A 25,387-nucleotide genomic window follows, 5' to 3' on the forward strand; every position below is an offset into this window, starting at 1 on the left:
TGATTATTTTCATTTATGTCTGTTATATGTGTAAAATTACAGTGAAATTGGTTTCAATTTATAAATGAAACTATAAATTGAATTCACTGAGCGTTGCCAAGATGGCGACTTTGATTATAGAATTTACGGAGAAATAAGTTTGGTTAAATAATTATAGTTCGAGAAGTACAATGAAACTAATAATAATGCGACATATATTCTCCGAAGTGAATTTACAGATAATGACATAAAAACTTGAGTTACTTGTACAACAAGCTGTGGAGAAGATCTTAAAAATGGCAAGCGGTAACTGGTTCCAGCGCCGCCATTTTGTTTACACATAACCGCGCAACACTTCTCTTACGTGTCTCTTTCTCTTTTCTTTTTACGAATAACATTGAAAGTTATACATGTATTTTATGTCTTAAGGGTAGTCTAGCCTCTTAATGAACATTTAACAATTTCTTTTAAATATATATTTAATATTCTTGATAATTACAAAACATGTTATTACAGAAACATCATTAACCATTACATTAAAACGAGAAGTACTATATCTGAACAGCTGTATAAATGCAAAATCAATGTACAATTTGTACACGTTTCATTTTAAGTTGTCCTCACCATAAATTAAAATATAAAAAAAATTTTGAAAGCCAATTGAGTCGCTGATCACCGATAACCTCGATGGCAGCGGAACAGGGATAAATAAAACCTGCGAAACTGAGGCCGTTGAAAGTTTTCTCATTGATGCTACCGCATCGCAAAAACCGTGAAGTTCAACGTGGAACAGGAGGGATGAAAGTGAAGTTACTCCTCATGATAACGCGGAGGACGGTGATTGTTCAGGAATGAAGGAAACCATTGCGAAACTGACTCCCCTGCCTTAGGTTTTCATTTGTTTGCCCGGAACAGGCTGTACGAAAGTTTGGAAATAACAGGGATTTCTCGGGTCAAACGTGGACAGATTGTTTTTGCCAATGGTGGTTTCACGAAGACAAATTTTAGGGAGGATAACGGTGAAATACAAATAAGCTTTGCAAGATACAATAAAGGGTTTTGTGTTCAAAAAGTTTATCGTGAACAAGCTTATTAATAATAGAAATAAAAATGAGGTGAATTTTTTGTATCTGAACGTAAATATAAATTTCAGAAAATTTCTGTTTGTTGATTCGTGAGAGAGTTATTCTTCAATTTATGAAATGTGAAGAGTTTCGAAAGCTTTCTTTGCGAGGATCGTAAAAAGCGATTTTTTGTTGCGGGGAAATTAAATGTCGGAATATTTCAAGCTTAAAAAGGAGCTTGAATGTCGGGAAGCACGAAATACCAAAACCACTTAATTATTTAAAAATTGGTATTTTAACCTTTAAAACAGGTGTCCAACCTAGCCAATCAAGTACTCAGGAGCGACTAAATCCGTAGCCGAGCTTCTCCATCGATCTTTCCGTCGATTTCCCTTTTTTTCCGCCCGGTACGCAAAGAATTTCACGCAACAAGTATCTAACGATAAATGACACTCGACCGTGGTTCGAGCATTCCGATAACACCCTCTTCACCGTAAGCTGATTTCCATTCGCTAAAACCAACAGAGCAAACAAGAATCCTTTCAATTTTTGATCGCTTCGTTTTTCTCGAAGAAATTGGTATTATCACCCAAAATCTTCACCGAATATTACCATGGAATTAATTAAGATTTACGGGGCGAATCTCCGTGTTCACATTGCAGAGTTTGCCTAACACTTTGAGCAATTTACATTTAATCAGGCATTAAGTAGCTATACGAGAGTTTCAATTTAACTCCCTCCGAAATTGTGTTAAGTGAAAGCAACTTGTTAATAAGATATTAACGAGCAAGAAATTACATGGGTGCTCGATTTAGCGGGCAAAAGAAGCCTAAGGGTATTCAATGGTCACGTGACGCACCTACGCTTGGAATACGTTGACTCGTATTTTCACCGCAATTTTAATTTAATGCGAGCAATCTTCGATCCACAACAAAATTTTAGGATGTTAAGATTTTCAGTTTTTAACTTTTTTGAGTTGTCTCGACGTTGTAATTAGGTACGAAGACCGTAAAATTGTAGGTTAACTTAGAATCGCACTTCTTTACGACCATCTTGTTCTTTTACGGCCATCTTGTTTACATCTCCTCAAACTTTCACTGTCAAAAAACGACTTTATTAAACATGTACTACGCCGAGGTAACTAAAGTATACTTAGGAAACAATCCAAAGAACACTTAAAAACTCCATCTTGTCCGTTTACGGCCATCTTGTTCAGGCATTTATCCAAACTTTCACCGTCCAAAAACGACGTTATTAAACATGTAGACTAAACTGAACTAACTAAGGTATACTTAAAAAACGATCCACGGAGCACTTGAAAAGAGTGCAGTTTTATGGCTCGAGAGTTTGGACATTTATCTTGTTCTTGCACTTTCGTCTTGTCCGCGTCTACTTCTCGTTCGAGCCTTTGTACCGCGTGATTGATAACGATCATAAGGATAAAAGACTGTGGAAGAAAGTGGTGAAAACAGACAATCGCGTGTGTGAACGATCAGACTTTTGTGGGAAGAAGGAAGGAAAGTCTAATAATCCGCATTATCGACAAATGTACATATGGCTCGCGTGATCGCGTGAGCCGTTGGACAGTAAATATTAAGTATTCGATGAAAAAATATTGTGTTTCATGCAAATTTTATTGATATTAGGTAATGTGATATGTACTGACTTCCTTGTAAGGAGAAACCTCTTCAAATAACATTCTCTTCTTTTTTTTTGCTTTACATATACCGTGTAATATGTGTACATATGGTTAGGTTAGGTTGGGGTGTACTTGTTGAATTATTTAGGTACTGAATTTATTTTCTTTACTAAAATTATCTGATCACAATGTATAATTTGTCGAATTGTAAGTTAAACTTTTAATTTTTTCCTTTGATTATTGAATTATATTTTTATGTTTAACGAGTGAGTACAAAATGGCGACACTAAAGAAACAGCAACGTATAAAAAATGACTAACAGTATGATTAAACATGACACACTACTGCATCAAGGTTCTTAAATGTCAACTCTATTTTTACCCGCAGTCTTCTAATAAATTTTATAAAAGTCTGAATAAATTTTATAAAAGAAAAGTTTGGTGAATGAAACTATTTTCTACCCCGTCATTTCACGACAAAATGAATCATAGAAATTCCAGGGAAAGCGCACTGCAATCAAGCACAATCGAAACAGGACCCAGTTAAGTGGAAGCATGATGCAGCTTATTTTACGGCATTCGTCCGCAATGTGACTTGTACAAAGAAACAGACGAAAGTACCTTTAGTCAGACAGTTTGAATCGATCCACGAGAAACACGTCACAGCAAATACGAAATTCCTAATGCGTTGTTTGTGACCTAGAAGTTTGTATCGATACGCAGGTCGACCTTCAAACGCAAGCCTTTGCTATTCCAAGAACTTTTACGTGTTGGGAATGTTTAGGAAGCATACAAATTTGAAGGGTTGTATGATAATTTAGGGATTTGGAGATTGAAGGGAGGAAGAAAGTTATGGGTTGGTTTTGGGGCTGTGGAAGTTTGATTTGGGTATTTGGAGGTTTGTGGATTTGAATATTTGGGGGTTGAATATTTGGGACTTTTTAGAAATTGGGAAAATTAGAAGTTTGGGAGTTTTGGGATATTGGAGGTGGGGTAGAAGTTTGGAGATTTGAGGATGTGAGGATTTGGATGTTTAGGAATTTGGGGAGGTGAGGATTTGGCAATTTTGGGAATTGGGGATGTGAGAGTTTTGGGGCGTGAGAATTTGGAAATTTGGGAATTGGGGTTGTGAGAGTTTTGGGGCATGAGAATTTGGAAATTTAGGAATTTGAATATTTAGAGGTTTGGGGCTCTGAGAAGTTGGAAACTTAGAAATTCAGAAATTCTGGAAATTGGGGGTTGAGAGTTTTAGGACTTGAGAAGCCGGAAATTTAGAATTTTGGGGCGTGAGAAGTTGGAAATTTAGAATTTTGGGGCGTTAAAATTTGGAAATTTAGGAATTTGAATGTTTAGAGATTTGGGGTGCTGAGAAGTTGGAAACTTAGAAATTCAGAAATTCTGGAAATTGGGGGGTTGAGAGTTTTAGGACTTGAAAAGTCGGAAATTTAGAATTTTGGGGCGTGAGAAGTTAGAAATTTAGAGTTTTGGGGCGTGAGAAGTTGGAAATTTAGGAATTTGGAAATATTAAAATTTACAAATGTGGAAAATTGGGGAATGAAAGATTTGGGACCTGATACCTTGGCAATGTGGTGTTTTGTTGATGTCATAATTTGTACACTTAGAAATTTGGAAATATTACAATTTACAAATGTGGAAAATTGGGAAATGAAAGCTTTGGGACCTGAGACCTTGGCAATGTGGTGTTTTGTTGATGTCATAATTTGTACACTCAGAAATTTGGAAATATTACAATTTACAAATGTGGAAAATTGGGGAATGAAAGCTTTGGGACCTGATACCTTGGCAATGTGGTGTTTTGTTGATGTCATAATTTGTACACTCAGAAATTTGGAAATATTACAATTTCCAAATGTGGAAAATTGGGGAATGAGAGCTTTGGAACCTGATACCTCGGCAATGTGGTATTTTGTTGATGTCATAATTTGTACACTTAGAAATTTGGAAATATTACAATTTACAAACGTGGAAAATTAGGGAACGAGAGGATGAGAAAACCCCGAAATCACCGAGAGCCAAAAAAAACTTTGTGAAGTGAAATAGCGTGGAATAAGGTCAAAGACCAATCGTGAGTAAAGTAAGCTACGTGCATCCTCGTGGAAAATGCAGGTCTCATCCCGTGCATATGGCAAGTTGTAGGATATTAACTCTCAAAGCGATGCAAAGTTGAAAATAGGTCGAAAACCACGATGATGATGGTATCGCGGTGTACGAATAGATGGCGAATTGAAGCAAGTACCGCGTTTGGTTGTGTCATTAAGTGTCACTACTTCTATTAGGGTACTTCCTGTACGATACCCTTGGTATCGCACTAACAATCTACGGTGCGTGGTAATCGAGTCTGTAACGCAGTCTACAAAGCTCTCGAAAGTTTGTTAACGCAGCTTCGTTAATGGAAGGAAGTTTCTCATCGGAAAAATCTGCTCCCGATGGAAAATGGGACAAAAAGGCAGCGTGTAGCTGGTGGGTATTGCTGGAAATTGAGTTTGGTCATGCCAGTTCTATAAATCATTCGAATTTATTAATAAATTTGTTCATTTTTTATTAATACTGTAGGTCCAGTATTGATCTTGTGATTAATACTGTAGGTACATTTTTAAAAAATAAATCTTTAAATCAGTTTATCTAACATTAAGGGATAAGAAAGCAAAAAATTAGGAGTATGATTCTATCTCATCTTCAAGCTAATTTTATACTGACTAATATGTGTACATATATAGATAGATGTGCACAAGATTAAGATGACAGATGTGAACAAACGCGAATTAAAAATCAAAAGGCTAAAACACCGTACGTCGCCGACCGTCCGGACAGGTCTTTGGTTGGCATAAAAAGACATACATGAAGAATATCGTCTGACAGAACAAACAATATAAGTCTATTTCTATATCACAATTAAAACCACAAATTACTATGAATAGATTAATGGAAAGATGTAAACGGATGACGAATGCAATTAACAACACGATGATCCATAAAGCGATTTAAGTTTCTGCAACTTTGATCCGGTGATAAAAATCTTCCGCTCTTGTCGCGTGGTCGTGCATTCTAATATCGGCGAAAAAAAGTAATTATTCCGGGAACCAGCTATTAACGCATCCTCGTAAAAGGGAGGGAAAAATAACGAAAATGGCGAGTGTAAAATGGGATTCAAGAGCATCGATTGAATACGTTGAGTATAGTGCATGTAGAGTATCAAGGAGTACCTAACCTCCATAATAAATATTGTAGTAACCTAAATTAACCACTATAAGAAATATTATGGTAACCTAACCTAACCACCATAATAAATACTTTAGTAACCTAACCTAACCACCATAATAAATATTGTAATAACCTAACCTACCCACCATAACAAATATAGTAGTCTAACCTACCCACCATAATAAATATAGTAACCTAACCTAACCACCATAATATTATAGTAACCTAACCTACCCACCAAAATAAATATTTTAGTAACCTAACCTAACCACCATAATAAATATTGTAATAACCTAACCTACCCACCATAACAAATATAGTAATCTAACTTACCCACCATAATAAACATAGTAACCTAACCTAACCCCCATAATAAATATGATCGTAACCTAACCTACCCACCATAATAAATATTGTAATAACCTAACCTACCCACCATAATAAATATTGTGATAACCTAACCTACCCACCATAATAAATATTGTAATAACCTAACCTACCCACCATAACAAATATAGTAATCTAACCTTCCCACCATAATAAATATAGTAACCTCTCCTAACCCCCATAATAAACATTATCGTAACCTAACCTACCCACCATAATATTATAATAACCTAACCTAACAACCATAATATTACAGCAACCTAACTTAACCACCATAAATATTATAATACCCTAACCTAATATGATTTAGCTAACCTAACCATACCACCAACAATATCGACCGACATACAATATTAATAAAATTAAAATCGCATGAACGAAGGAAACGTGGCTGACTCCCCGTCGAAATTTGGTCGCCAAACGATCAGGCAGCGCCAACGTCTAAAATATTGCCAATGTTGAGTGTGAGCGAAATTAAAGTGGTGTACTAAACCCGTCGATGTAAGTGGACGTGTTGAAATTTCACCACACCAGACGCTGCAAAATGAGAAAGTTTCGTCGTTACTCTTAACAGGCAACCGCGACACGTGCAACGTTTGCCAGTGTAAACGATTCGCCCTCGAGAACACGATGGACCTTCCATACTGTTCCTGCGGAGACCTTCGCTGGAACTGGTCATAATTCCCTCACGTGTTTTTGTAAATAACACGTTTATTTGTTGAGAATTGTACATGGTTTGCGTTATGTCATGTCGTTTTTGAATTTGGTTTCATTTTGACAATTTTCTATCTGTATTAATACAACGTTGTTCATTTTAATCTTTTTTAATATCGATGATAGTTCAAGCATTTGTCACTGTGTAAAATTGCAGTGTAAAATTTATTATGTGAAATAATATTTGCTGCTGTTAAGATAATTTTTTTAATCCTCCACTATGTTAACCCCATCAATTTTAACCTTCTTTAACATCCACAATAGTTGAAGCAAATATTGCAATATATTTATTAGTGCCACTCTGCATTTATTACGTGAAATAATATTTGTTACAGTTAAGACAAGTTTTTTAATCCTTCACTACTATAACTTTGTCAATTGCACCCTCTTTAACGTCCACAATAGTTGAATTAAATATATCTATGTATTTATTACATAAAATATTTGTTACGAAACATCTGTTACAACAGTATCTAAACAGTCAACACTTTATCTTTGAAAATGCCTCCCGTTGAGTCTGTCATTGAATTTTTATTTCAGCGAAAAGAAAGAGAATTCTTCTTAACGAATCGCGACAGAATTTTTCGTGCAAAAAGAATGCGTGATCAAAGGTGGTATAACGAAGTCCCTGATAACTCGACGTCGTAACTTCGTTTCAAGGATTATACAATGCCCGTATACAAGATTGTTATGGGTTTTATGGATGTCCTTCAAAAAACGTGTAACTTCTCGTTTACGAGTTCGAGTTTTTTCTTACCGAGTGTACGGAAAAAGTTTTCTTTGAATGAAGTGGAATAAAGGATATAGATGACTACCCTCTAATTTTGTGCCGAATCGATACGGTAATAGGAACGAAGGTTTGATTAACGCGGTGACTACCGGGAGGGTCACAGAGGGTTACCATAAAAATATACTCGAATAATGAATGGAAGAACGTGCACCTTCATATTTCATTTGTGGTAATGTGGCAGTTATCTGACGGATGCAATTTGGAAATTAATTTTGTGGTAATGAAACTTTTTGAGCAAATGTAGAATTAGTATGAAATATAAATATGAAGTATAATATGAGATATAAAAAGGTAAATGTAATTACAAAAATCATAAACAACCATGAAACTAAAACTGAATGAATCAATGATTATTTTCACTGCAGTATATTTTATTAACCATGCAAAAATCAATAATTTAATATAAAATATAAAAATTGAGTTACAAAAGTCATAAACTCCACACAGCACAAAACCATGAAACTTAAATTAAAAGAATGAATTAATGATTATTTTCACTGCAGTATATCACATTATACAAATAAAAATCAGTAATTTAATATAAAATATAAAAATTGAGTTACAAAAGTCAAACTCCACACAGCACATAACCATGAAACTTAAATTAAAAGAATGAACCAATGATTATTTTCACTGCAGTATATCACATTAAACAAATAAAAATCAGTAATTTAATATAAAATATAAAAATTGAGTTACAAAAGTCAAACTCCACACAGCACAAAACCATGAAACTTAAATTAAAAGAATGAACCAATGATTATTTTCACTGCAGTATATCACATTAAACAAATAAGAATCAGTAATTTAATATAAAATATAAAAATTGAGTTACAAAAATCATAAACTCCCCGCAGTACATAAAACGTAAACCAAAAGAATGAACTAACATTGTTTGCAGTTATTAAACGAAGATCGATAGGAGAACTTGAAGATTTCTCAGATAATGAAGAAAGAAAACTTCAGTTATTCGTTACTTTTTAATCAGAACAACAGAACTTTCGAAAGGAAACAGAAGTTTTGAGTGATCATTATTAGTTATAACTGATAGCCTTGGTACAGCTGACACGGATGCTCGTCTGATTTTCGAACGACATAGTTCCGTGAGATTTGTACATTTCATCGGAAAAGAACAATCGGGTTGAGGTCAATTGATTGGAACGGTCGGAACATGTTTTGTGGCAACCTTTGTTCTTTTGCGTCTAAATAATCTGTTATGAAATGAAATTAGGTTAGACAGATGGTCCAACGCTGTTACGCGTGGGACTCTGGTGCAACAAAATGGTGGCGCGATTTCAAAGCTTTTCAAAGCGATTTCGATTTCAAAGCACAGTGGAAAAATTAAGGAACTGATTTATTGCTGGTAAATAAAGTCCACTACTGCATTGCAAATAGTTTAAATTAATTATCTTTTTGACAAGAGATCTTAGAGTAAACTTAGGATTTTTCTTCGAAAGGATCTTAAAATTCTTATGGTCTTTAAAAGAAACTGAACCCTGAAGAAATTCTTTAATTCTCGAATCGTATGTCAATTCGAATGTGGAACACGCAAATCGAAGAAAACAATGTTCTTTGTGTTTCTTGTAAGGAATTGAAAAGCTCCATACATTTTAAATACCTGTTCGCAGTAGCTGATAGAGTTTGAAGTTGTAAAATAAATAAGAACTTCATCGAGATAACACAGCTTTGAAATTTTGACTTTCACGTTCTAAAGAATTTTGATTTTCACATTAAAAAAAATGTTCAAACCACAGAACAATTTACTAATCTCGAAAAAAAAGGTTAATCTTAACAGAATTAGTAATCTTTCATCGTATATTTCATGCTGTACTTGACAGAATATGTGGCTTCAAAATACACGTAAAGGTCGGATATAATAAAACACCGGATAATGTGCGTCAAGATTATGCCGAAATAGGTGTCGAACAGTCGTTGCGGCATAGTAAATCTTCCCTGGCGTTTACCCCGTTTATTCTGAATCAGAATAAACGCCGTTATTTATCAATACTGACACGAGCCAACTTGAATAATTCACTTTATCATGCAACCTGAATATGAGTCTTCGTTTTTCTATCGGCATCGTGTTTTATCATCCATGTGTATATAGGTTGTTTCATACTACACTTGAAAATAAGATGAATAGTTTTTCGCAATATTGTCAGTTTAATTGATAGGTGAATGAGTATCATTGCAATCACTAAAGTTTACTATTAACCATTTATTGTTATAATTCGTTCATGTGTGTACAGGCTGTTTCATACTACACTTGAAAATAAGATGAATATTTTTTCGCAGTATTGTCAGTTTAATTGATAGGTGAATGAGTATCGTTGCAATCACTAAAGTTTACTATTAACTATTTATTGTTATAATTCATTGACCTTAATAATAATTCATAGAGATCCTTGACTTTTATCAATTAAAATTGTTTGTCAATTTTAAAGATTTGTATCAGTTAAGAAGTTTATGTTTCAAGCTGATGCTTCTTATTAATCCTTGCATTTATAAATTTCTATAAATTGTGAAGTTAATAAATATTTCCAAACAGCAAAACGATTGATTATAAAAAATTTTGTGCAGCAATTTGCAAGAATATTTTTTACAAATATTTGTGTAGTATTTGCAATGCAAAGTCCATATCAAACAAGGTCGCGCAAAAAGTTCTTGTATATTTTTACATGAAACCCTGATTCCAATTGTGAAAGAGCCTGTACAATTCAGCCTTCGTGCAAGGAATTGAATCATTGGTAGCGACCGGACGTAAAATATCGTTGAATATTCAAAGGTCACGAAAGAAAAACTTATATAGTTTCGGTGCTCCATTATGTATCGGCGGATATTCGAAGCAGAAAAATCGAAGATTCAGCTAGATTCACGGTAGGATTCGTGTATCACTATTTCCGCTTTCGTCGTTATTTTTATACAAGATTAAATTTTTCGTTGCAAATATTCTGTTATCTTCTTCCTTCGAAAAACATACGCATTGGCATTCGGTGGATACAAGTGCAACGAGTTTAATTAAAACTGTAACGAACGCGCTTATGTTGGCGCAGGAAATTAATTCGAATTTAATATAAATTTATCTTTATTTGCACGACATGTAAATTTGATTTACACTGAGAATATCTATCGTGATTTTCAACAATTTCAACTTTGAAATCAGTTCAATCGATAATCAATTAAATATGTTCGCCGGGAATTGTATGTAATGTAGAATAGCTGTCTTTAAATTATTTGCGCTGGACGTTCAATAAACTTGCTCATTAAATGAAGATTAATAGTTGTTTTGTTAATAACTTGTGTTTTATTTTTAACAATGAATAGACTGAAAGATTACTGAGGACAAAAAAATGTATGGAGTGAAATAAATTTAATAAAAAATTTATTTATACCAAACTCTTTTTGTTGTCATAAAGAAAAAGTTAAACTTCCTAACCTAACCTAATCACCATAATAAATATGATAATAACCTAGCCTATCTACCATAATAAATATTATAGTAACCTAACCTAACCACCATAATAAATATTATGGTAACCTAACCTAATTACCATAATAAATATTATGGTAACCTAACCTAACTACCATAATAAATATTATAGTAACCTAACCTAACCACAATAATATTATAGTAACCTAACCTGAACGAAATAAATTTAATAAAAATTAATTTGCACCAAACTCTTTTTGTTGTCACAAAGAAATAGTTAAACTTCCTAACCTAACCTAATCCCCATAATAAATATGATAATAACCTAGCTATCTACCATAATAAATATTGTGGTAACCTAACCTAACCACCATAATAAATACTATAGTAACCTAACCTAATCACCATAATAAATATTGTGGTAACCTAACCTAACTACCATAATAAATATTATAGTAACCTAACTTAACCATCATAATAAATATTATAGTAACCTAACTTGAACGAAATAAATTTAATAAAAATTAATTTGTACCAAACTTTATATTGTCATAAAGAAATAAACTTCGAAAATTTTACCAATTAATTTAAATAAAAATGTTTACATATCACGATGATAACAGAACGAAAGTAAATCGATTCTAATCGACATAAAATTTCAGTAGCCAGTAGGAATTAAGAAACAGAGATCAGTAAAGGAAATAAAGATGACAAAGTCGCGAATAAATCTCGGCGAAGAGTTTATTCAGCGAGCGGATCGATCGCACCCTTCGTCGGCGACTTTGCGCTCGAAACGGTTGTAACATGATTAAATCGTCGTTTTTATTCGTAACTGCATTGAACGAGAGCATCGATCGATCTTTTGAATCCGTTAACGCCGTCCAGTGAAGCTTCGAAAATTCAATTGGAACGATTGGATCTGGTTACGTTCACTTTGACGCTTTCCAGCGTTTTGCAATTATTGTTTCGTGCCTAAAAAACATGTCTAAATGGAAAAATCTGTGCATAATACTCTCGAATGAAATTTTCAATCTTCCAAAGTTTTAATCACTGTCCATGGTTCTTCGCAATCGATAATATTAATTCCGAACTGCAATTTCACTCTTTGCATCGGTAATTGTCGATATACTCCAATCTCCATGTTTGATTGAACGTGAATGAATAAAGTAAAAAAGAATGAGTGAAAATCGTTTCAAGAGCGAAGGTTTTTTTCATTTATTTGCAAGGAGGGTAACCAACCTCTTCTTACATGATAATTAAATTTCTTTCAAAAATTAAATAACTGCGAGCACTGACACGATTCAGACTTGGCAAATTTAATATCTGTAACAAAAGGCTTTTGTAACGATTGCACGCCGTAAAAAGGAATAAAAGACATTGTTTTCTGCCAGGAGTTCAACTTTGCTCGTTACCAACTCTCTCTGCATCGAAGCTTTTATCAAGCGGCTAATATTCCTTCAAATTCGATATAAAGATCGCAAACACTCAAAAATCGAATCAACGTTTGCAATTCGCAAATATTTATCTCGGGAACTAGTTTAGCTTAAAGGGTTGAAAGCGGACCGATGGTGTTCGCCGACTGGTTCGATCTTCCCACGGGATGAAACTTTATCCAGGAAAATTAAACTTTCGCAACTTCCACGAAAATCCTGCATATTTCCAGCGGGGAAATATAATTAAAGAAACAAGCCCGTAATAGCTTCCAGACGATCCTTCAGATTTAAATTGTCCTCCATCTTTTGTGCAACATTCAGAGACGGTAACAATGCGAATAAGTTTTCAAAAGATAAAGGGAACTCGTTAGAGCGCGTGAAGTGCGTGCGTTTCAGAAAAATGACGTTATTAGCCGGTAACTCGAGGCAAAATTTCCAGTAAATGACAAAAATCCTCTTCAATCTCGTAACAACGTCGACGGTGTAGGATTTTAATTGAAGAGTAACTCGATACTTTCGCGAAAGATCGAGTTCTTGGTAAAAGATGACTTTCGCACCCTCGAAAACACCTTCCTGATGGTGAAACATTTTACCTTGAATTTTTTTGTGGTGAAATACCTCGAAATATAACAAACGTAATACTAAGAATGTTCTGCTGGTCGAATAGAGTGGTACGTCGCTAAATTTAGACACCATAAATTGATCTCAAAAGTTATTTCGGTTAAGATCGGGAATAAAAAAATAATCTTCAGACGTAAGAATTTATAACACAAGATGAAAGTTTTACAATTATGATAGCGACGTGACACGAATGTTTTTATTGGGCCAAGGTTGATTTGCAAAATGGACGTTAATAAAATTTAATATCCTAGTGTCGCAACAGAAATTCGATACATTTTTATATAAATACATCAGATGTAGACAATTTTGACATCCATTAGAATTTTTTGCGTAGAAAATTCTTTTATAGGGTTGTAGTAAAACCAATAACAATTTATGAAATATTTTTTATATAGAACAGAATGCATTGTAACATCAGTAAAAAATATAAATACAAGAGTAAACCTTAATACCTTAAAAACTTTAATATTGTTCGTGAAATATCCGCCATTTTGTATAGGAACTCATTACATACAGAAGAATACAACTCGCATAAAAATAAACCCTAGATATTTAAAATTAAATAATATTATTCTTTCAACCCTCCTCGATTGTCCACAGTATCTATTTCCGGTAACAAAAATATTTTCTCATGAGGTATATTACGCGTTGTTTTCGTTCGATCAAGTCACCGTATGCGGATAGGTTATGTCACTCGCAGCCTTGGGACGTCCGTAGCAAACGAGGGTGGGGGCCTTGAAAAATTCACTTTAAGGGATGGTCAGTAGGTGGAGAAAAATAATCTTCGGGTTTATCGAGCGATAGGGCAGAAAGGGGATGGGATCCGGCGAAATTTCGATTTGCATCTACCGAAGGACGCACGTGTCAAATTGCAATCGTTTCGTGTACACGAACGTGCGTGACTTGTGGTTCACAGTTTGCAACATATGAGATATTGATGTCTCTCTGAAAATTTTCTACTAAACTTTTTTTCTTGTTCAAGTGACATGTACATATAAAAATGAACATATATGTACATCACATGATATGTGCATTTAAAAATGTACATATACATACATCATAATAACATGTACATTTAAAAATGAACATATTGTATATACATCATAATAACATGTGCATTTAAAAATGAACATAGACATAGATCATAATGATGTATGCATAAAAAAATTAACATATACATACATCACAATGACATGTGTATTTAAAAATATACATATGCATACATTATGATAACATGTGTATTTTAAAATGAACATATACATACATCATAATAACATGTGCATTTAAAAATGAACATATACATAGATCATAATGATGTGTGCATAAAAAAATTAACATATACATACATCACAATGACATGTGTATTTAAAAATGAACATGTATGCATACATCACAATAATATGTACATCTAAAATTGAACATGTATGCATACATCACAATGACATGTACATCTAACAATGAACACATGTATACACACATCACAATGTATCCATCTAGCAAATTAATATATTATACCACATTAAAGACAGACTCCTTTAAATTTGTTAATACAAGCTTAAAATGTTTACTGACATAAAATACAAAATTTGAAATACGTTGATATAATAATAAATGCTTAAAAATGAACATACACGTACATCACAATGATATGTGTACCTAAAATGAAAATATGCATACGTCACAATGGCATACACCTAAAAAATGATATCATAGAATAATCTCATTATAGAATATATTCATACTTCATAGTGATATATCTAAAAGTGTATATCTAAAGGAGGAATATCAGATGAATGTTCCTCATTAAATAAAAGAGTGTCTAATATTAAAGTATCAGGTAAATATTGAGACAAGAACTATCTTGTCCATGCAAATTGCAAATAAACCTTGCAGATAAAATAAAATTTCAAACATTTACATCCAAAGTTCCTTCTCTGAACTTAATATTCCTGGAAAGAATACTTAGAATTCTCGAAAGTTGAAAGAGCTTCTATACGGTGAAAGTAAGGTGAAGCTATCATCGTGAAAAGATGGCGAAGAAGAAGCTTGGAAGAGCAATTTATTCGAAGGAATTCCAGACGTTTATGATAGCTCGTTATGCCCCTCATCGACCTGAATCGAGCGTGGCTACCGATTCGGGTAATTGTAAAACTCGGTAGGAAAGAGAGATATAGAGTACGAATCGTTGTTCGCGCGACAACCTAACCGGAACGTTTTTCGCTCCATTAAAAGTGAAAATATAGCCAGACGGATCCTTCGTATCGAACTGACGCAACGATAATAGTTTTACGGCTGTTGAAAACCCTTTCTCGAACGAGTTCCATGCTTGTTGGCGACTATCGATACTTTCAGCAACGATCGGCACACTTTGGGCAACGTCGAAGAACTTCGGTTTTCACGACGCTGGATTTTCCGCCGATGAAGTGACAGGCGTTCGAAAATTGCCAGACAAGTTCCATTAAAGAATGTTTGATAAGTTGCACAGAACAAATGTCGATAAAATTTTAGTTGTATCGGCAATTTTAGTATCGAGCTGTGTTTACTGTAATTTTAATTTGAAAATTCGTTTTTATTATAATATGATGTAAGAATTGTGAAGAAGATGGATGACTAACCTTCTTAAATATTTTGCAAGCAGTTCCGTCATATATGACTAAGTGATTATTGCTACAATTTCTGAACAAGTAAAGAAATTAATCGCGCGTCGAATTTACCACGCGTCGAATTCACCACGCATCAAATTTCTCACGCGTCGAATTCACCACGCATTGAATTTATCACGCGTCGAATTCACCACGCATCGAATTTATCACGCGTCGAATTTACCACGCGCTGAATTCATTACGCGTCGAATTTACCACGCATCGAATTTATCACGCGTCGAATTTACCACGCGTCGAATTCACCACGCATCGAATTTATCACGCGTCGAATTTCTCACGCGCCGAATTCACTACGCGTCGAATTTCTCACGCGCCGAATTCACTACGCGTCGAATTTACCACGCATCGAATTTATCACGCGTCGAATTTACCACGCGCCGAATTCACTACGCGTCGAATTCACCACGCATCGAATTTATCACGCGTCGAATTTACCACGCGCCGAATTCACTACGCGTCGAATTTACCACGCATCGAATTTATCACGCGTCGAATTCACCGCGCATCGAATTTATCACGCGTCGAATTTACCACGCGCCGAATTCACTACGCGTCGAATTCACCACGCGTGGAATTTATCACGCGTCGAATATACCACGTATGGAATTTACCACGCGTCGAATTCACCACGTATCGAATTTATTAATACATGAAACATATTTTGTATTTAGTGATCCATGACTATGCAAATTAAAATTAAAAATTGTGACCCAGAATTCAATTGCAGTGAAAATACGAGTCTGATTTGTGACGTCCAAAGTGCAGCATGCGTCAGATATTACTCAAGGCATTCCACAATATTTATTTAATAACGAATTGCCAAACATCCAATACAAGCACAGTATCGAAGACGAAATTTCATGAATATATGTACAAGCACGGAACGAAACTTTATTTTCCGACGATATTATACAGAACGCCGCTATATTATTAGGGAAACTGTACGTGAATAGCAATAAAGTACGTCCCGAAGACGAGCTAGAAAGTAACTTCTGAATACCGAAGAGTTGCCGGACAAGCCAGAACCAAGATATTGTCCCAAATAGTTGGAGTGTTAAGGAATACGATTGTATTTTCCCACGACAAAATAGTTTCGCGATCTTGGATTCAAAATGCTCAGTGTTCTGTGGGAGATTTCCATAGACGGTTATACAATCGAGACTCGGTGCAGATTTCACGGTAGACGACAGGATATTGGAATACCTCTGGCGGAGGAGATAATTCATTTCTGGCCACTGTTCGATTCTTCGTGGGCTCTGGAAGCTTTATGTCACGCGTTACATCGCCTACGCGTTATTTTGCCACGTGGCAGACGTGTCGTATAACTTCGAGTTTAATTAGTAATCGCACAGTTGTCATGTGGTGGATTGTTATATATTACATTGAATGTATCGTGGGTCGAATTTATCGTTCGAATTCATCGAGGTGAGTTTATCGTTTGTTGAATTACCATTTACTGAATTTACGTCGAATTGAATTTAGAGTGGATCGAATTTATTATGTGTTGAATTACAAAGAGGTGAATTTGTCATGCGGCGAATTTCTCACGTATTGAATTACCAAGCGCTGAATTTACCGTGCGTCAAATTTATGGTGTATCGAATTTCTTACGTGTTGAATTACCAAGCGTCAGATGCACCACGCGTCGAATTTCTCACGCACCGAATTTACCACGCGCCGAATTCACTACGCATCGAATTTCTCACGCGTCAAATTTACTACGCGTTGAATTTCTCACGCATTGAATATACCACGCGTCGAATTTATTACGCGCCGAATTCACCACGCATCAAATTTCTCACGCGTGGAATTCACCACGCATTGAATTTACCACGCGCCGAATTCACTACGCATCGAATTCACCACGCGTCGAATTAACCACGCATCGAATTTATCACGCGTCGAATTTCTCACGCGTCGAATTTACCACGCGTTGAATTTCTCACGCATTGAGTATACCACACGTCGAATTTATTACGCATCGAATTCACCACGCGTCGAATTCACCACGCATTGAATTTATCACGCGTCGAATTTACCACGCGCCGAATTCACAACGCGTCGAATTAACCACGCATCGAATTTATCACGCGTCGAATTTCTCACGCATTGAGTATACCACGCGTCGAATTTATTACACGCCGAATTCACCATGCATCGAATTTCTCACGCGTTGAATTACCAAGCGTCGAATTTACCACATATCAAATATACCAAGCGTCGCCTTACCACGCGTTGTATTACCCGTTCTATCGCTACGTGATATATTGTCACCTCCCAAACAATAATCCTCACGCTCCCACTAAAATGAATGTTAAACCTTAACCTATGAAAACTGAACAGGTCATAAATTTTATTAATACTCTTAAAACGAGTGTTACGTTCCCCCAGAAACAGTCAGAGCCATCGAAAAACGATAAATTCAAATTTCTGTTTCAGTATTCTACAACCTATCCCAGATCTAACCCAACAAATTTCATTGTAGAAGATTAAAAATCATCGTAAATATTTTGCAGGTAATAGAAACGATAAATCCGTGGCAAATAAATTCGACAATAAAATCATTCTTCGTTGTCGTGCTGAATGAAAAGGATGTCACTGGAATCGCGAGAAAAATGGGCTCAAGGTTGATATTGTTCAATCGTGACACACACGTTACGAGTCTTTGCACCACCTTGCGTATCGATCGCGGTCGATCGATAACGAGGAAAATCGAATGGCGGGTCCTGTCACGAGACAGCTAACCTTTGCTTATTCTTATCGTATTTACTGCTTCTGTTCTTTTTCCTTGGCCACCATCGCGATGGGTGAACGTAGTGACAAGACCGTGAGCAATTTTTGTCCTAAATTCCACTCGTGTGTCGACGGATTCCTACAGAGCTTCTTTATTTCGCAGAGCAGCTTGTGGGAGAAAGTGTGGGACGTTGTTCGGAACAGGGGTTCGTTGTTTCTTCATTTATTTTGGTGCTCGATCGTTAGGAATATAGTTTTATTTAAAGAATGATGATTTTTATATTTATGATATAGTAATTATATTTACAGTAATTATATTTAGTGATTATTGTGTTATAGTTATTATTTTTATGTGAAGATTATACATGAGAATTGTTATGTGAGAAGTGAGGACATTGGAGTCTAGAATTTAAATTTTAGGACGTCACTTAAATTTGTTATATAATAAATTTTGTATGAAGCATGAAAGAAGAGGTGATTGATTAATTAGCAGTGTCTGTACCAATGTATTGATATCGACTTGCCGATTAGGAATATCGTTTCACATAGAATTATTGCAGTTCAATTTTTCATGGAATTTACACGGAATTTACGGAATTTACACTCTAGACAACAACGTAAAACATCTGAATTTATCGGGCAGCTGGATATTGCAATTAGTTAGTATTAGTTGCAATGGTACTCAATTAATTAGTGACTTGATTGGTGAAATCTCTATTTCACGAACGTTATTTATTAAAATCCGATATGCAACAATTTTTAGTCGTATAAAACGTTCGAATAATTTTTCCCTCTGGTGAAATCCGATTTGAAGCGAAATTGAAGGGTAATTTAATTATCGTTATCGTAGGAATATAAGTCATTATATCGCCACGTTTTTGTTGTTGTATAAATATTCATGGAAAGCAATATTAAAACCTGGCAATATCTATATTTGTTTCAATTTCAATATTTATATTTCAAAAATTTCATAAATGGCAATATAATGAGAGTAGTATAATTACAAGAACCTGTCGAGGTTTAAAATAAATGATCGCGCGATAGAAGCAATTACTCTGAAATATTTATACAATTCACCGAATTTAAATAATAATTTGTGCCGTCCCATAAATCATTATAAGGGAATCTTTAATTTCGCCGTGGCAAAGACACTCGATTAATCAATCGCTCGAAACTCGACGTCACGACGGAAATTATAAAACAGTCGAGGGGCTTGATCGAAGAAATTTCAGCGAGAAAATCTCATCGCGTCGAAAATTCGCCTTTTAATCAAGTTTTATCGAGCGGTTCATAAAATTTCTCGTTCATCCGGTGAAAGTTTTCAACATCTGGCAATCAACGCGTCGTTCCTTCCCGACCGCTTGAAAATTAACTGTTCGCGGGTTATACAGTGTAATATAACAAGACCCTCCCTAAATAGGATCCTTTCGGCTGATCCTTCCAAAGTGACCCCCGCACGTGTAACGCATTTGTTAGCGCGCCTGCAATCACGGTAAATATTATAGGAGGCAATTTTTAAAACCTTTTGAACTGATGGTTTGAACCATCGAGAAACGTTCAAAACATTAATACTGGTTAATTTTTAATTTATTCGTTATTTACTTGTAGTGAAGATTTAACTGTTTTTAGGTTAGGTTACGATAAATGTATGGGGGATGAAAGTAGCTCAAGATGAAGTAATTTATACAGTTGGTACAATTGACAAAAGACAGAGGTTTCTTAGTTTAATTTAATTCTTTGCATTATTTGAATGAGTCTGACTCATGACGCACTCGTACTTCAGCCATGACGCACCTAATATCATAGACGTCACCTGAAGTCATAGTGGAAGGAGTTAAAGTAAGATGCATTATTCTGGCGTGATACGTAAATCATTTTATTTGTTCATTAATATCATTCGTTAGTGTCATTCGTTAATATCATTCGTTAGTATCATTCATTAATATCATTCGTTAGTATCATTCGTTAATATCATTCGTCAGTATCATTCATTAATATCATTCGTTAGTATCATTCATTAATATCATTCGTCAGTATCATTCATTAATATCATTCGTCAGTATCACTCATTAATATCGTTCATTAATATCATTCGTTAATATCAATCATTAATATGATTCATTAATATCATTTATTAACATCATTCATTAATATCATTCGTTAATATCATTCATTAATATCATTCGTTAGTATCATTCATTAATATCATTCGTCAGTATCATTCATTAATATCATTCGTTAATATCATTCATTAATATCATTCGTCAGTATCATTCATTAATATCATTCGTTAATATCATTCATTAATATCATTCGTCAGTATCATTCATTAATATCATTCGTTAATATCATTCATTAATATCATTCGTCAGTATCATTCATTAATATCATTCGTCAGTATCATTCATTAATATCATTCGTTAATATCATTCATTAATATCATTCGTCAGTATCATTCATTAATATCATTCATTAATATCATTCGTTAGTATCATTCATTAATATCAATGGTTAATATCACTCATTAATATCATTCGTTAATATCATTCATTAATATCATTCGTTAATATCATTCATTAATACCATTCGTTAATATCATTCATTAATACCATTCGATAATATCAATCATTAATATGATTCATTAATATCATTTATCAACATCATTCATTAATATCATTCAGTAAAACAATCAAATTGCATATGCACATGCATGGCACATCAAGAAAGAATAGATTATGTAATCAGATCTACCAGTTACATTATTTTACAATGTACCCTAACCTGTAGTCCAATCACAATTAAAATTCTTCTTCATCCTGTACTGTCTTTTTAAGTGCAGTCTTGTTCTCCTTTTTTTTAGCGGGTGATTAATTTTGAATGTGAAATAGATAATTGATATCAGTAAAGCAATTATACTCTAGCTTCAAGATTATTTTCGCAATTGTGGCACTTTCCAAGGTAATAGAGAAAGGAATAACGAAATTACAGATATAAAAGAGCTCTCGAAGAAAGTGTTCTGAAATAATTATGTCGAAGAAACGGCAGGCGTGCGAAAAGTCCATTCAGTGTTACTGGGACAAAATCGGAATATCGACTCCGTGAGATGGAGGGCCAATTACACGCAGCGAAGTGGCCCGTAATAGTTTTAAAAGACCTGAAACATCTGGTTATTGAGAGACACGTGCAAAACAGTCCTGTCACGAACAATGCTTACACGAGACCGGTATGATTGTACCGAAAGGAACAACAATTGCCATGTTTTCTTGAAAGAACCGGAAAAATACTATTCAACCTATTTATGATTTTATTGCCTCTTGTGGACGATTGTATTCATTACTGGTAAAAACTTGTAAACGGTTGAAAGTTTATGTTGGTGTCCCTGTAAAAATGTTTATTATCTGTAGTTTGCAGTTTTCGGGAAATTGAAACATTATTAAAAATAATAAATTCTTGAATATCAAAGAGATATGAATGAGAAATATTTAAAAAATATTAAGAACCTATATGAGTAATTTATATTATCCTCGACTTGAAAACAGTATGATCCTCGAATGTAAAAAAATAAAATAATTAAAAAATAATTCTTGAATGTAGAAAAAAATCGAATGAGGAATATTCAGAAAATATTAACAACCTATATAAGTAATTTATATTATCTTTGACTTGAAGGCAATAGTCCTCGAAGCCTCGAATGAGTTCTCGAATGTAAAAAAAATAAAATAAATAATTTAAGAATATAAAAAAAATGAAACAAGAAAATATTAATAATTTATATCAGTAATTTTAAATGTTGCAGAAGAGATAATAATATTCAGGTTCCATAACAAACTTAACCTATAAACTTCCATCTTGCAACCACTTGTTGCACCCCGTCCACGATATTTAAAAAATATAAAACTAAAAATGCAGCATACAACTGCAATTTCCCGTCGAATTTTCTCCGGCAATAAACATATAAAATGCAATTACAAGCTGGTTAACGAAAAGCAGGATCGTTAGGTTCGCTTGTGACGTTGTCGATGCGGGAGCCAACGTAACGAGTTGCTCGAACAGACTTTATTTTTCCGTGTCTGCGATTCATAACGCGATAAAAAGTGACGGGGGCGATGGATTAATAAAATTGTCGTAACTCCGTTACAGGGAGGAAGAAGGAAAGTGAACGGAGCGAAACAGAGCAAGAAAAGATCGACGAGGGGGTATCGCTTGGCCAGCATCCAACCGTAGGTCGTTGCTATAATTTTCATCTAATTCCTCGGACGAGGCGAAGTATCTTGTCCTAATAAATTTACAGCCAACATAACGTTTTACTGTCGAGAACAGGGCGAAGAAATCGAACGGGGGAGACAGGGGCGGAAACCGATTCAGCGAAATCGACTTTGGAAGGTTGTTGAATTAAAGTTAAATATCACGATATTGATAGATGTTGAAAATTTGTTAAACACTAGATTTGTGAAACACCGTATCATTCTTCATTCCAAATTTTAAATTCCCCAAATTCCCTAGCTTCCAAATTCCCAAGCACCTAAACTCTAAAATCCCTAAACTCCCAAGCTTCCAAGTTTCAAATTCCCCAAATTCCCAAGCTTCCAAGTTTCAAATTCCCCAAATTCCCAAGCTTCCAAATTTCAAATTCCCCAAATTCCCAAGCTTCCAAGTTTCAAATTCCCCAAATTCCCAAGCTTCCAAATTTCAAATTCCCCAAATTCCCTAGCTCCCAAATTCCTAAGCACCCAAACTCTAAAATCCCCAAATTTCCAAGCTTCCAAATTTCAAATTCCCAAATTCCCAAGCTTCCAAATTTCAAATTCCCCAAATTCCCAAGCTTCAAAATTTCAAATTCTCCAATTTCCCAAGCTTCGAAATTCCCAAGCACCCAAACCCTAAAATCCCCAAATTCCCAAGTTTCCAAATTTCAAATTCCCCAAATTCCCAAGCTTCCAAATTTCAAATTCCCCAAATTCCCAAGCTTCCAAGTTTCAAATTCCCAAATTCCCAAGCTTCCAAATTTCAAATTCCCCAAATTCCCAAGCTTCAAAATTTCAAATTCCCCAATTTCCCAAGCTTCCAAATTTCAAATTCCCAAGCTTCTAAGTTTCAAATTCCCCAAATTCCCAAGCTTCCAAATTCCCAAGCACCCAAACTCTAAAATCCCTAAATTCCCAAGCTTCCAAATTTCAAATTCCCCAAATTCCCAAGCTTCCAAATTCCCAAAATCCCCAAATCCCCCAATCTCCATGACGGATCATAGATATTTTAAATGACAAAACTTATTAAGAAATTTTTGTAAAAAAGTCAGCTTTCAAGTTAAAGCTGTCTTAGGCAGTTCACATATCATCCTCAATTTATTTATTTTTCTTTAGTTCAAATTTAAATATAAGTGACCATCAAGCATCTGTAAAATTAGTGTTAAATTAACATTAACGTTATTCCATAATGTTAACTGTTTGGTAGTTGCACCTTTCGAGGATTCGGAAGAAGAAAATGAAGAGAATCCAGAGATCGTGGACCTGAAGACTGTTCTTTACATCGTCGCTGTCCATTTTGTTGCGTACGCGGTCTTCTTCCTGATCGTGTTCGTGACTATCTGCATCGGGTATTTCTTGGTCTCATAGAAATAATGAAAAAATGTCTGCTCGTAAAATTTGACAATTTCTTCTGCCGGAAGATATTAACCTTGGAACTTTTTTAAGTTCGGTAGAGAAAGGTGAATAGGAAGTGAAGTTCTGATTTAAACTTTTAAGTTTGAAACTCCCGTTTATTAGTAGTTCGTACAAAAATTGTTATGGTGAGCTATTATGGAGAGGTTATGTACAGTTATAGTACTAAATATAAAATTGTGAAATTGTAAAAATTAAGATTGGTAAAATTGTAAAATTATAAAATTATAAAATTATAAAATTGATAAGATTGTAAAATTATAAAATTGCTAAGATTGTAAAATTGTAAAATTATAAAATTGCTAAGATTGTAAAATTGTAAAATATAACATTGTAAAATTTATCACTATAATAATAATCTGCACTAAAATATTTTTACTCTACTCCCATTTTGTACCCTCGTTATTATTTCATAAAAATTGTTAACAGAGTATATATCTGACTTATTTCCCCATTTTACATCACTCATTTAATTACTATATTTTAGCACATCAAATTTCATTTAAACCTTTGAACTTAATTTTTTATTCTTGATAACACTTGATCCAATACTGTCATCAAGAATTAAGAAGAAAATTTATGAGAGAAGAATTGAACGACCATTTATGTACCTATATTTCGCTTCTATCATCAAAACGAGCAATCATGTTCGTTAATACCCAAATGAATCTCACATAAAACCGTACACCGTGGTAATTAATAGGAGACGGGTAGAAAGTTCCGTAAGCTTGTGAGCTTAGCTTGGACATCCCCGGCTTAATTACTACAGTATTCACCCAACAAGAATCTTAATTCGTTGCTCGGGTAATCTATGTTGCTACTTCTTTGTCTCCTCCGAGTAGAACGCACACTTTGACTAATGTATTTACTTTATTAACAATAATGAATATTTATACAAAATAACAAGTGTACAAATTAAAAGTTTTCAAGGTTCTAAATTTAATATGTTACTATCAAATTAATATGGTGATACTTTTCAAAATTTCCATATTTCCATATTTTCATTATTTATCCAATTTTGCAATTGTGATATTTTCAATAATCAAAATTTTGAAA

At 34.3% G+C, this 25,387-nt stretch overlaps 1 protein-coding gene and 1 long non-coding RNA gene across 5 annotated transcripts in view; one reads left to right on the forward strand and one right to left on the reverse strand.

The window, feature by feature from the left end:
- LOC100883779 (uncharacterized) overlaps positions 1 to 25,387 on the reverse strand; it is a 208,539-nt gene that overhangs the window by 18,333 nt on the left and 164,819 nt on the right. The window lies entirely within an intron of this gene.
- On the forward strand, positions 18,385 to 24,531 carry LOC143264325 (uncharacterized). Its single transcript, XR_013038008.1, has 3 exons — positions 18,385 to 18,880; positions 22,815 to 23,057; positions 24,126 to 24,531. It is a non-coding gene; the product is annotated as an uncharacterized LOC143264325 (long non-coding RNA).

This window comes from Megachile rotundata, chromosome 4, assembly GCF_050947335.1.
Source record: "Megachile rotundata isolate GNS110a chromosome 4, iyMegRotu1, whole genome shotgun sequence".
Taxonomy (NCBI): domain Eukaryota; kingdom Metazoa; phylum Arthropoda; class Insecta; order Hymenoptera; family Megachilidae; genus Megachile; species Megachile rotundata.